The sequence below is a fragment of the Urocampus carinirostris genome, chromosome 19 (assembly GCF_059441175.1).
Source record: "Urocampus carinirostris isolate Australia breed hairy pipefish chromosome 19, RoL_Ucar_1.0, whole genome shotgun sequence".
In the NCBI taxonomy this organism is placed as follows: Eukaryota; Metazoa; Chordata; class Actinopteri; order Syngnathiformes; family Syngnathidae; genus Urocampus; species Urocampus carinirostris.
In genome coordinates, this window is record NC_142367.1 from 9,459,943 (window position 1) to 9,473,248 (window position 13,306).

Consider the following 13,306-nt stretch of genomic DNA (forward strand, 5'->3'; position numbering starts at 1 on the left):
CCCCTGACTCATTAAAACATTGCTAGGAGGTACTTAGTGCAAACAGCCAAAAATATTTTTTTTCATCTCATTTCCATTTGGTAACATTTTTATTTTAGTGGGTTAGATAATTTTATAATTGTTTAGTAGTTGTTGATGATGGATTGATGAATTGTTGCCTCCCTAACCTCAGCAAAATGTTTGACTGGTAAATCTTTGCCAGCAGTGCCAAAGATGTCATTTTAAAAATAATTTAATTTTACCGATCTCAGATTAGAATGATCGTGTATTTTTTTGTGTTTGGGGCAATATTTCCCCGTTTTTCTTTTCCTCTGGGTCTGGCTCGCACTCCCGGATAGTGGAGGGAATGCTCGGAATGCTCGCAAGCCGAGCTGGGCCGGTGTTGCGACTCGTCCCAGACTCTGTGCCGTCACCGCCGGGATCTGCGGCCAGACCTCCCCGTGCCAGACCCGCTGGCTCCCACAAGCAACCCTGCTGCACCCGTAATTAAGTAGCAAAGACGCACAGTCTCTAAACTGGAACACGGGCCCGATGCTGCGTTCCTGAAACGAAATCCTCGCAACTCTGCACAATTTGTAGGCCGGGCAAGAGCATACGTCGTCAGATTAGCTTAAAGGCCGTGAATTCCGATGTGACGAATTTGCATAACGTGTTGAACAGATAATTACAGTAACAAACATCAAAGAGGTGAACAACTATGGAGGACCTATCCTGCCATATGTCGAGATGCTTGCAGAAGTATCGGCACTCCAAGAACTTTGACATAACGCCATATTTCGGGCTTCAACTTGGACTTCAACAAAAAAACTCAAAATATTCTTCAACATGTGAGACACAATTGTGATAAGAAACCACATTTATTCCACATTTTATATAGTGTATTCTTTTTCTGAGATCACAGTCACAAGTCCTTTTGGGAATGTCTCTATAAGTTTTGCACATCTTAAAAAATAAATATTTGCCCATTCTTCCTTACAACGCAGCTCAAGTTCCTTAAGGTTTGATGGTGATCGTTTGGGTACAGAATTTTTCAGCTCTTTTCCCAATTTCTTTATGAGATTAAAGTCTGAACTTTGGCTTGGCCTTTCTAACACCTTTATATAGTTAGTATTAAACAATTCCATTATTATTATTATATATTATCATAGATTATGTTTAGGATCAGTGTCCTTTTGGAACCTGTGCCCCATTCTCAGGTCTCTTGCAGATTCCTACAGATTTTCTGCCAGAATCGCCCTAAATTCGGCTCCATCCATCTCCCCATCAAGTTAAACCAATCATAGGTCATCAGGAAACTTCTGGAGACAGTTGGCTAGACCGGGAGAACAGGGGGGGGCAATCATTTTGCAACTCCTATTTTTTTTTTTGTAAATATGATATAAAATGTTGAAATAATTTGGTTCCACTTCAGATTGTGTCTTACATGTTGTTGATTCTTAGAAAATATTTTAGCTTTAAGTTTCTGTGTGTGTGTCACTAGGCACTTTATTTATTTTGACATTCAAAAACCACAAATGATGAACAAAAATAAACCACATGAATAAATAAAGAATAGATAAATCACCTAATACCTGAAAATATAGACTACCTTTTGTCATTTGTTATGTCACATATTTTATTTTGTGGTGTATTTTATTTCGTCGTTTATATCGTTGAGTATTTTACAGACGCCGCCCTACTTAAGAATTTCAGTTGAATGTTGAATTTGTAAGTTGCTTCAGTGCTATATTTTGTATGTTTAAAGTTTATATAAGTAATTTTAAGGCTTGTATGAGTAACCTGTATTGTTTTGAAACTTAAAAATAAATGTTTAATAAAATAGTATGCTCTATAACATTAGAAAGCAGGCTAAATGATAAACCATAGTACTGAAAGACAAAGCTACACATTAGGCGTTGACATTCTGTGGTCTGTGAAGCCTTTTGAGACTCCTTGTGATTAAGGGCGTAACAAAAAAAACATGACTTGACGATAAAGATGAATAGAGTTAAGTTTAACTTACTTTTAGAAGAGTTAGGTGACCTCCTCCTCCGTGATAAAAAAGTGGATGAAAATAAAGCGATCCAACCATTTTCTCAACCGCATCAAGCTTTCTTATTCAACTTTCATTTCAAAAGAAACGGCTCGCCTCTTCTTTAAGCTTTACACCAACCATATCGAATTGGTGCCCGAGATATTAAACAATAAAAACGTCAAAGTTCTTAGCGTGCTAGAGATACAGTGCAGTGTGTATACACACAAACCAGGAAGTAGAAGCCGGATTTCCTCTTTGTGGTGGATGCTGGAGGACCTCTCAGAGCGCCACCACACGCCGGTAGCGGCGGAAAGAGGCACTACAGTAAGTTCCTGCGCTCGGAAAAAGGTGCACACAATACAAAATCTAACTTACAGCAATGTCCGGATATTATTCGACATCTCGAAAAAAATGATTGTATCTACCGTTGTTCGTAACTCGAATGTTCGTTAGGATGGGAGCGTCTGTATTTTGTCAGTGATATTGCTTTGTACTATGGAAGTAATGCAGTTGTTAGCACATTCGTCTAACACGCGAAACTTCCCTGGTTCGAGACCCGGTGGAAATGTGTTGGCCTGGAGAGGGATGGACAACTCATGACTGTACTTGCCCAAGAAACACGACCGGAAATGATGCCCCTATTACCCTAGTGGTTAAGCGAACCAACCAACCAGTATTTATGTCGCCATTTGTTTTGTTGTGTATTTTATTTTGTGGTGTATTCTTTTTTATAAAGTGATTGTCTGTCCCTGTGTGCCCTGCGACTGGCTGGCGACTGGCTGGCAACCAGTTCAGGGTGTCCCCTGCCCACTGCCCGGAGATAGCTGGGATGGGCTCCAGCACCCCCGTGACCCTAGTGAGGATAAGCTGTGCAGATAATGGATGGGTGGATATTTGATTGTTGTGTGTTTTATTGTCTTTATTTTCTTGTTTATTTATTCGTGTTTTTTATTCTGTTGTGTTTTTGTCATGTATATCATTATGTCATATATTTTGTCGTGTATTTTTTGTTGTGCAGTTTGTCATAAATTTTAATTTCGCTATTTATTTTGTTGTGTATTTGGTCATCCTACATAAAGAAAAAGTGTAGGATGAGGTTTCCAAAGAGCAAACAAGTTCAGGTCACGCTCAATTCTGGACTAGATTTTATAATAGAATATATAATTACTATTGTAATACAATATTCACTCGGTTGTCTCAACCTAGAAGAAATTGGGTTAAGAGTCCTTGAAAGACAGCCGCCACCCATGGGGAGACCTCCAAAGTCTCTCTGCGTTACGAATATTAGCTTAAGGTTATTTTGGGCTAAGCAGCCACAGCGGCAAATTATAGTGCGAGAAAAGGGGTGAAAAACCCAAACGGGTTGTCCGCCATGTAATTTTCCGGTTTCTCTCTCAAAGGATGAGGTATTCCTCGAGGAAGCCTTGGGAGATTTACAAGCCGTGACCCCACGAAAAAGGCGGGGGGGCTCTTCTCACCTGGGTCAGCGTTTTTACATCTAAGATCTACAGGAGCTAAATTAGCACACTCGCTAGTTTTTCTACTGGGTTGAAAAAAAAAACAGCCGTAGTTCTTTTATCTAGAATGTTTCAGAAGTTCAAATCCAGCACGCTTTGCAGAAATCTGATTATTTGAGTCAGGGGTATTGCAGTATGGAAACGTCCTTGGTTAAAGCTGGAATAGCCCTTTTTAGACTAGCACAATTATATGTTCCAACATTGAGGGCGGCGTTTTGGACACGATTTTCCAGGGTTACGACCCCAGACATATGTTCTTTCCTCCAACACACCTCTTGGAATTGACTCTCCTCAAAATGCTTGGAATATTAGAATAGTGGAGATTCTGAATTGAATGAAGTGACAGAAATGCATTGTCGGGGGTAGCTCAGCAAATAGCATATCTGCATTTTCATGATGCTTTGACTCAAAACTAATAGCAGACTAACATCTTAAGAGATGTTACCTAGTTTGTTTTTGAGCACGTAAAATAATTTGTTGTTGATGTCATATAGCGGGAGAAAATGGCTTAAAGAGGAGCTGAAAAAACATCTTCAGTGCTACCAGATACTCAAAATATTCCGTAGTTTACCACGCCAGTTCATAGCAAATCACGAAATGCGTTTTTTTCTGTAGAAATTACAGAAAAAAGTAAGCAATCTTCATTTTTGAATGAATATCTTGATTGTTGAAGTTATTTAGTATATTTTAAATTGTCCATAGGTGCAAATGAGCGAGTGAGTTGTCTGTCTCTTTGTTCCCTTCGACTGGCTGGCAACAAGTTGAGGGTGTCTCCTGCCCACTGCCCGAAGACAGCTGAGATGGGCTCCAGCACCCTCACGACCCTACTGAGGATAAGCAGTGCAGAAAATGGATGAATGGATAGTACCATCTGCTGGACACTTACAGCAGCAACAGGTTTATTGCACAAGTTAACATTATGTTCTACTTAAAAATAGCGCTAGCACAATTAGAGGTATTCAAAGGACCAATTTATTATTCCATTAGGCACAGAATGTTAAGTGTTCCTCCCTACCAGCTCAGTAGCCTAGATGGTAAGGCGCCCGCTTTGAGACTGGGAGGTCGGTGGTTCGCGCCCCGGCCGAGTCATTCCTAAGACTTAAAAAGTGGTCGGCGGCGCCCTCTGTTGGCTGCGGCTGCATCGGCTCGCTACAACGGGTCAGGTGCAATCGACATTTCGTTCTGTGTACATTGTTACACAGAATGACAATACAAGGAAATTATTATTATTATTATTATTATTATTACAATTATGCTGACATGTTTCCTTGAGAAATTGAGTTTCAAAGTTGACTAATTTGCCTCATATCCTTTAGAGCTTTGATGTCATCATAAGAAACCCAAGACTTTTAAAATGGCGAAACCAATTACCTCAACATATGAGGCAGCTCCAAAACAGATTGTGGTGAACAGCAATTGCATACAGCTCATTTCTGCTTGGAGAAATTGGAACTCTGCTTACCCTGTTGTTTGGGGACTGGTGACTGTTATGTTTGAGTCGCATGCTTCCACCTCCAAATGCTGCATGGGGTATGTTTACCTGCCACCTAGGCCATTGTGGCTTTTCCTTTGTGTTTTTCGTTGCGCATTTCACGTTTTTTGTTGCGCGTCCTGCTAACTTCCTGTTAGCATAGGGGCCGTTGAGCTCCCGGTTAGCCACTGTTAGCAGCCGGCTAGTTCACCCTGTGCATTGGTTTATCCCCACCGGGTTTATATTTGTTGCCATACCTGTTTCTCGTGGTTGGTCCCCAGTTTGTCGAGCCGCTCACTGTGTTTCTGGTCGGCCACTATCACGTTTTCTTTCGCCGAGGCTGCAGACTCCATTCGTTGATCGGTCCTGTTAAGCCAGCCATTAGCTAGCCTGCCGTGTCCTTTGGTTTATTCAGGGCTGGGTTCAAGTGTATATCATTGTGTCGCCGCTTTTTATTGTTGCCCACCCTTTGTTGTACTATTACTGCATCCACCTTGGCATTCTCCACAAAATCTACCAAAACTTTGTTTAAAACACTCTCCGACTAATTAACATGTGAATCAATATGGCGACTGGCTTGTGCTGGTGCCGGTTTTATTTTGACGGTCACAGTCAAAGACGATACAGGTTGTCTTCAAAATGCATTATCTCGAAAGAAAATTGGAAAATATTGATGAAATATATCTAGACTGCACGTTTTGGAACTTGGGTTTACCTTTAAATGCTTTCAAAATTGGAAAAGAAAGATCTCCAGCCATTCTGAAAAATGGTTTTCAGTGTTTAGCTGCTGTGTATCTTATTCAACAGCGTAACGTGAAAACGTCGTAAGGCGGGGTGTGCCGGCACTCAACCAGTTAAAACCCAAACAAGATGAGCCTCTCGACACTGATAACCAAACACTCATGTGCGTTCCCTCGTAAACTTTATATGTACTCACGCCAGCCAGCACGCAAACGAACACCCCCCCTTACCCCCCCCCAACACTCACAAACCACACCACAGGCACCGCACAACTTCTCTTATGGGATATCGTGGGTGGCGCCGGCCCAGTGGAAGGATCTGCAAATAGCGCTAGAGCAACCCGCTCCAAATTTCCTTTTCTGAGGTCTGCCGGCCCGGCCTGGGAGCGCCGAACTTCACAAGGACCGCGGTTCGGCCGCGGTGGCCAGATGCTCGTCCGATCACGTCGTGTATTCCAGCTAAGTTCTCACCAGGATGTACGAGCCAAACGGACGTCGTATGAATGCGTCGTGGACTTCTAAAGAAAAAGGACATGGACGTTTACTAGGATCTTCGGAATTAAAAGACATCAAAGCTATGACAACAGAGACTTGTCTACACAGTGTTTCAACACTAAACCTAAACAAAACATGAAAGTAACAAGACCCAGGATACAGCGGGTTACCGACTGATTCTAACTGAACACGAAAACACGAGAATGAAGGGAACATGCTTAGGTGTGAATAGGACAACGACATGACGGTTTCTACTCCAAGCATCTCTAACAGAACAAAACTAGAAAGGAAGACACAAGACTTTAGAAAAAGATTTACTGACAAAAAAGTAATCTGTATCATATAGTGTCCAGAAACAGAATAAGGCGCTTTGCAAGGATCTTTGTAATTCAAAGACATCAACGCTACTCAATGACGAATCCCTGCTACATCATGTTGAAGCACTATCCAGATCTAACGAAACAAAACACGAAAGAAAGGCAGGGAATATCCTCATAAGTGGTTGGAACTAAATGATGTTCCAAAATCAATCAGTTCTAACAGATCAAAACATGAAAGAATGACGAAGTTCTAACTCAGTGGTTCTCAAATAGTGGCACATGCCGCCCCTTGGGGGCGCAAGGCTCCGTCAAATACGGCGCTGACCGTGTTTGACTCTGCTGGAATTTCTTTCATTTTTTGTAACTTTCACAGATTTAACTGCAATAGCACCGCCTTCTCAGTAGTGAGGCGTTTTTTTTTTACATTTGACCTCCACATAGTGCATATAGCAGAGAACTAGCATCGAGTATGAAGTGTAGACACCAAGTGTAGAAGGCCCTCAAGTGAAAGGAAATATTTGAGAAGCACTGCTCTGACTGAACAAAACAAGAAAGATTCTGCAGAGAAGACCAATTCGTTATGTAATGGTAGCTTACAATTTTCTGGAGAATGGTAGAGAACTTAAGCAACAAGGCAAATAACTTGTTTCATTGTGTTTACAAGAATTTGATTCCATAATCAATGCTAAATAAATTACAAATGCACTAAAAAAAAAAAACAATAAAACTGATATTTGAGTTTTATTCATGGAGTGGTTGCTCAACGGTTAAGAAGTTACTAAATACATAGGGAGACAGCGTCCCAGCCTTATAATGTTTTTACTTTGTGGTATGGAATCTGATGTTTTTAAGTTTCTCTTTACAAAAAATTTCCCCACTACACAACAGATTATTTTGCATGCACTTAAACTTCCATTATATGTTGAGTTATCTCTCTAAGATGGCTCTGTTATTGGCCAACATCATATAAAAAAATGATGGTCTGCTATTGGTTTACATCACGGAATCATTAAAATTCAGATATGCTATTGGCTGAACTCCCTCCCACAATGCCCATTTATCTTTGTTAAATGGTCTGCATTTATAGAGCGCTTAACAAGACACAGAAGACCTCCTAACGCACTTTACAATGTGCTTCGCATTTAACCATTCACAGTTCACAATCTTGTGTGCTTCGCGAAGATTTAGCAAGAACCGTAAATGGGGTTTTGGGGTTTTTAAGGGTTATTGTTCTATCTTCGTTATTCATTATCCATTATCCGTTATCGGTCAGTTCATTATACGCTACAAAGCCTAGGAGCCGGGACACTTACTCTCAGCCAAAAGGCTAAGCTAAGGTCCTAGCCCTAAAGCCTTGTTGCGATCATTGCGAATGCACCGTTCCCGGAGGTACTGCAATACCGGGCCGATGCGTGGAGTGGACAGCGCAAGCTCTTATTCCATCTCCGGAATGCAAAAATCAAAAGGCCAAAAGGCCAAGCTAAGGACCTAGCATCAAAGCCTAAATTCCGGACTATAGAGCGCACCTGATTATAAGCCGGCAAGTGAACGGAAATTGATACTGGTACTTAACATTTAATGCAGACCTGCAGAGTCCAGGTGCCCATTGAAAGTAATCCAAGGAAAAAAGTGTATATTTCCAAAGGTAAGGGTGGGAAAAATATATATCCACTATTGTCGGCCACGTCCACAAACACGTCTCACCTTTACTCAACTTCCCGTCAGCCCGCGTTTGCCCCGCCCCCTTCTTTCTCATTTGCTCGTACAAAACATCAGAATAAGTTTCTAAAATAAATACATTACAAAAATATACAGTTGCAAATACATATTATACATGGTTACACATATTTTCAAAGAAAGACGGTTCACCGAGAGAGTTTTCAAAGCTTTAATAATAATATTATAACTTTCATCCCAAACCGTGCCTGTGAAGGGTAGCAAAACGCTACTAGCAACACGCTTGCAAGACAGTAAACAGCTCTGTTAGAAAACATACCGTACTTGTAGTAAGCACGGTAAACTGTTCTCATCTTTCTCCTTATAACTGACGTCATCAAAGTCGTCTTCCTTCAGTATGGGAAAGAGGCTTTGGCATATAGACGTCGTCCCACGCTCCCTTATTCAAAAACACGCTAGCATCAAGCTCGCAAAGTAAAGTTTACGTGCGGTAGCTGTTTCCTTCTTTACCGGACTGCTCGATTGCGTTTAGCTTGAAAGTTGCGTCATGTGCCTTTCTCTTTGCAAATTGCATGATGAGGATATGTCTACGCTAATTTAATTTGTGCACAAGCTAAGAAGCTGCAGTCTAAATCTTACCTTTTGTACTAGAGCGCCGCTGGCGGCCGTTAAAAAAATTAAATAAATTGGCCGCATCACTGAATAAGCCGCAGGGTTGAAAGTTTGGGAAAAAAGTAGCGGCTTATAGTCCGGAATTTACGGCATTGTATTCTTGCTACGGGATCCATGGCTTGCGGCGATGCCAAAGGAAGAAGCAAGAAGATGATAAAGAAAACTAAGCTTGCGATTATTAAAGTAAAAATCGCTACCATTGCTGAGTTTTTACAAAAAGGGTAAAATATGTAAAAATATTCTCGTTCGACCGCGAGTAAACGACACAAACTAACAATACATGAAAAAAAACTTGAAATAGACCTGAGAGGCCAACAAAGGTCCGAGTAGAAGAAAGACTTGGCAGTCCTCCTTTCCGAGATTTTTTTTCTTTCTGCGGGTTACCGTTCACGTTGGCCATTTTTTCTTACAAGACCTTGAGAGAGGAGCTCCTTGCTTCCTTTTCCTGCGGTTTGGCTCGGGCCGAGCTGTCAGGAGAGAGGAAGCGCCAAACCCAAATGGGGGAGGCGGGGAGGGGAGGGAAGGAGATGCTCAGCTTGGCGGCGACTCCATGGAGCGTCCCGAGCAGACAAAAGCAAGTCGGGGCCACCCTTTATTTATATTCCCTTGCGGTTTCGAGTCTTAAGACTTCCAGACCCCAACGGAGATGGATGGACGGACGGATGGCGTTCTGGCGACATATGGAAAGACCGGAACTCCAAACTAAAACTAAATATAGGGAGAAAAAGCTACCTTCATTTTTTACGCGTAGAAACTTTGCTGCCGGGGATACATAATATTCTAATGTATGTTGGCCTGGAGAGGGATGGGCACCACCAGGCTGTACCTGCCTAAGACACATGACAGGAAATGGTACCCCTACGATCTTGGTGGTTAAAGGATCCAACTGACCCACCAAAATAATACCAAAGCAGGCGGCTTCAGACTCTCATTACTTAGGGGCCGCCCAGAGCTTGGGTCCGGGTGGGATCGGGCCAAATTGTTTTTTTTTACAAGGAAATCTTGGATAAAAACATTCCACTGTCTTGATACCTTCTTTTTAACTATCTACACTAAAAAAGATAATGAAAAACCATTAAAGCCCTAGTGTGTAGGAATTGACCACGAGAGGGCACTGTTGTCTAATGCAAAGGAAAACCATTTCCACAGCAAGATGCGAGACAAACATGACGGCCACCTTATGCATGGATTCCACTTTGTAAAAGAAATGCAAATTTCTCTACTTTTTTTCCCAAAAATACATAGTTCATGTATTTTTTTCCTGGCATTGAAATCCATGTTTTGTTTTGACCGAATAAAGGTTTTTTGTACACACCGTCCGTTTAAGAAATTATATGAAAATAACTCAGTCATAAAGGAATCCACAATTTGCCTTTGTTACATTTACATTAAATTTTCATTTTAAGGCGGGAGCCTCAATTTTTCATCTTGAGAGGAATGCAATTGGCCCCCAAGCTTCGAGTTTGAGACCCATGTACTAAGATTTCCGAAAATTTGAAGTAATAAAGCTTTTAAAACTAAATCATGAATAATTTTCTGTTTTCATCTTACTTTCTTAATGGTAAATCATTAAATAGCATATTTGAAATTAATGATTTACTTTTTGTTATATTTCTTGAGGAAAATGAGAAAAAATATTTTAATGAAATAATACTAAGGATTTTTAAAATAAATTATGATTATTTTTTTATTGGCATTTTTTTCAGTAGTAAATGTATTACAAGTAAATAATGAAATATTTGTATTTTACAAATGATCTTTTTTAAATGAAAAAAATAATACAAAGTTTTAGAATTTAATTTTACTAAAGATTGTAAAAATAATATGTTTTCCGTTCTTTCATAGTGAATGCATGAGTAGTAAGTAAATATGTTTATTTTATAATTTAAAAAATATATATTGTTAGGGAAAATGAGAAAAATATTTAAATATACACTCAATTATTAGTTATTTTCTCAATTATTTTCTTATTTTTGCAGTAGTAAAAGTATGTCATAAATTACTCAATACACGTAAATGATTTGTTTTTAAGGAAACTGAAAAACGTGTTATTTTTTAATTCTTTTCCTAACTAGTGATACCTGTACATCTTAAAATATATTTTAACGCCACAAATACTAGAATTGTATATATATCGAAGCCATATCTTCCTAGTGGGAGGTACCTAGAGTCAAGAACACTCACATTCACCAAACATTCATTCCACTTCTCTCTTTCCAACCTGACACCGAACATTAAGCCAACAGCACAACAAGGTGTAAGTTGCCGTGCCGTGCAACCTTTATTCAGCAGAGAGGCCCGACAACATACACTGGTTTACCCCCTCTGCATCATATGGTTTGATCCCTCCTCGGCCATATACTAGAATTATTTTACCAGAATAAACTTGAAAGAAAAATCTATGACAACAATGAATACAATTAAATGTTTTTTATTTTTTCAGTTGAGCAAGACTTTCCATTTAAAAAAAACCCTGATGGAAGTAAGTTGAGTCATTTTGATACATAAACTTACCTCAACAATAATCACATTTACATTATATATTGTTTATCATATTCCAATTGCATGGTTGTCTTCTAACATGATTTAACTTATCAATTCTCAGAATATTAAAAATAACATCTAAAAGAAGGGATTAAAGGATAAAAGGAAGAAGGGAAGAAAAAAAATCTGAATCCATCCATGTCCTGTCTTGCATGGGTGAGCTCATAAATGACTCAAGCTAAGCTATTTGGATACAGGGGAGGGGGGGGGGGGCGGCATACAGTCATGCACAAGCACACTCGTGGCGGCTGCGGCCGACGAGACCTCTCTGGTGTTGGGGGGAGGGGGTGGTTCTCGGGGTCCGCCAAGAGAAAAGCCCACAGTGGAAACACTGGGAGTCTTGTGCCCCATTTTTCTCCAAAATATACTGCGGCTTCAAGGAACAGCGTGCTCAGCAACAGGGGGGAGGCGGTGCGGGGTGGGGGCAGGCATGGAACATTTTTGTCTGCTCTCTAAATGGTTTTAGCACATCTACTGTAAAAGCAAATGGGGCAAAAACTTTTCAAACTTATTGATAAAGTGGGCCAATAAATTGTTTTCATTAAAGTGACAGTGTGTAACAATTTCCCCTTAGAGGTCATTGTGTCTTAAAATGCCAGTAAAGCATACACAAAATTTAGATAAAGACTGAGTGAGCTGGTTACAACCCCCGCAGGGAATAGCTCGAGTCGGTTAGAGCTGGTAAAAGCGCTGGTGGAAGCGGCTAACTTGTACAGCTAGGGAGAAAAGCTATTAACTCATTCAATTCCATAACGTACAAATATGTTTTCAGAAGAATTGTCCCAGAGTGTCAAAACATTAAAAAGATTGTGTTTTATTTTAAGAATATATACATATCATAAAGGTGTTGGCTCTGCTCATAAGTAAGTATCATGCCTCTGGGAATAATTCAGTATGACCATCAGATGGCAGGAGTATATTGGATCAGATATTTGTCCACACATTGAAGAAGCCACCACTTCGCAGTGTTGCTTCCTGTATCCAGCAATTGAGAGTGCGTAGGCGGGCCCCCAAGAAGGCATAGTGAAGCAGTGTATACATCTTTTATAAACTATAGATTATAAGCGTGTTTTAAGCCTAGATTTAAACAGTTCCACTGAGGTTGCAGATCAAATCTCAGAGGGCAGAGCATTCCACAGCACCCAGACTGGGATGGAGAACACTCTCAAACCTGCAGATTTCTTCTTGGCTCTTGGGATCACTAGTAAACCAGCATTTTCCTTGCGAAGGCTCCGAGCAGAAAAAATAGGGGGCAATTAAATCTGTAAGATGTGAGGGGGCAAGGCCTTGCACAATTTTGTATGCCAACAGAACCTTAAAAACACTTGTTGAACCAGGAATGTCCAAAGTCCGGCCCGCGGGCCAGAACGGCCCGTGATCACATTTTTACTGGCTCACGGCCTCTGTCATAAAAATTATTAATATGCGGCTCGCCAGTAATGATGACCCCATTTCCGACATGGCAAATATAAATAAAAAAGGAAAGTTGACTAAGGGCCTCCGCTTCCAGGACAAGTGGAATTGGAATATTTTTTTTCACAGAAATCCAAAACAACTGCGCTTTCTGAATTTAATGTTTTTTTTACTTCAAGCTGTTAAATATCGCAGTCTTTGTGATCGCTGTTTTATTTGAGTCTTGTGGTTCGCAAATTTTACACTCTGTATGATCACATGACCGCACTTCCGCGGTGCGGTGAATTATGGGTATTGTAGTGGTTCTGTTCAAACGTGTGTGGGGAGTTAGAATAGTGAATATTGCCTTGAAATATATTTAATTGCTTCATTGTTTATTTTGTACTTGAAATGAAAGTAACCCACCTGACTGACTGAATGACTGAATGCTGTTGGTTGATCCA

The 13,306-nt window shown here is 40.4% G+C and overlaps 1 long non-coding RNA gene and 1 pseudogene across 1 annotated transcript in view; one reads left to right on the plus strand and one right to left on the minus strand.

Moving 5' to 3' along the window:
* LOC148347186 (uncharacterized) overlaps nucleotides 1-13,306 on the plus strand; it is a 39,741-nt gene that overhangs the window by 14,745 nt on the left and 11,690 nt on the right. The gene's annotated exons all lie outside the window — the stretch shown is intronic.
* Nucleotides 7,925-8,041, minus strand: LOC148347187 (U2 spliceosomal RNA; annotated as a pseudogene).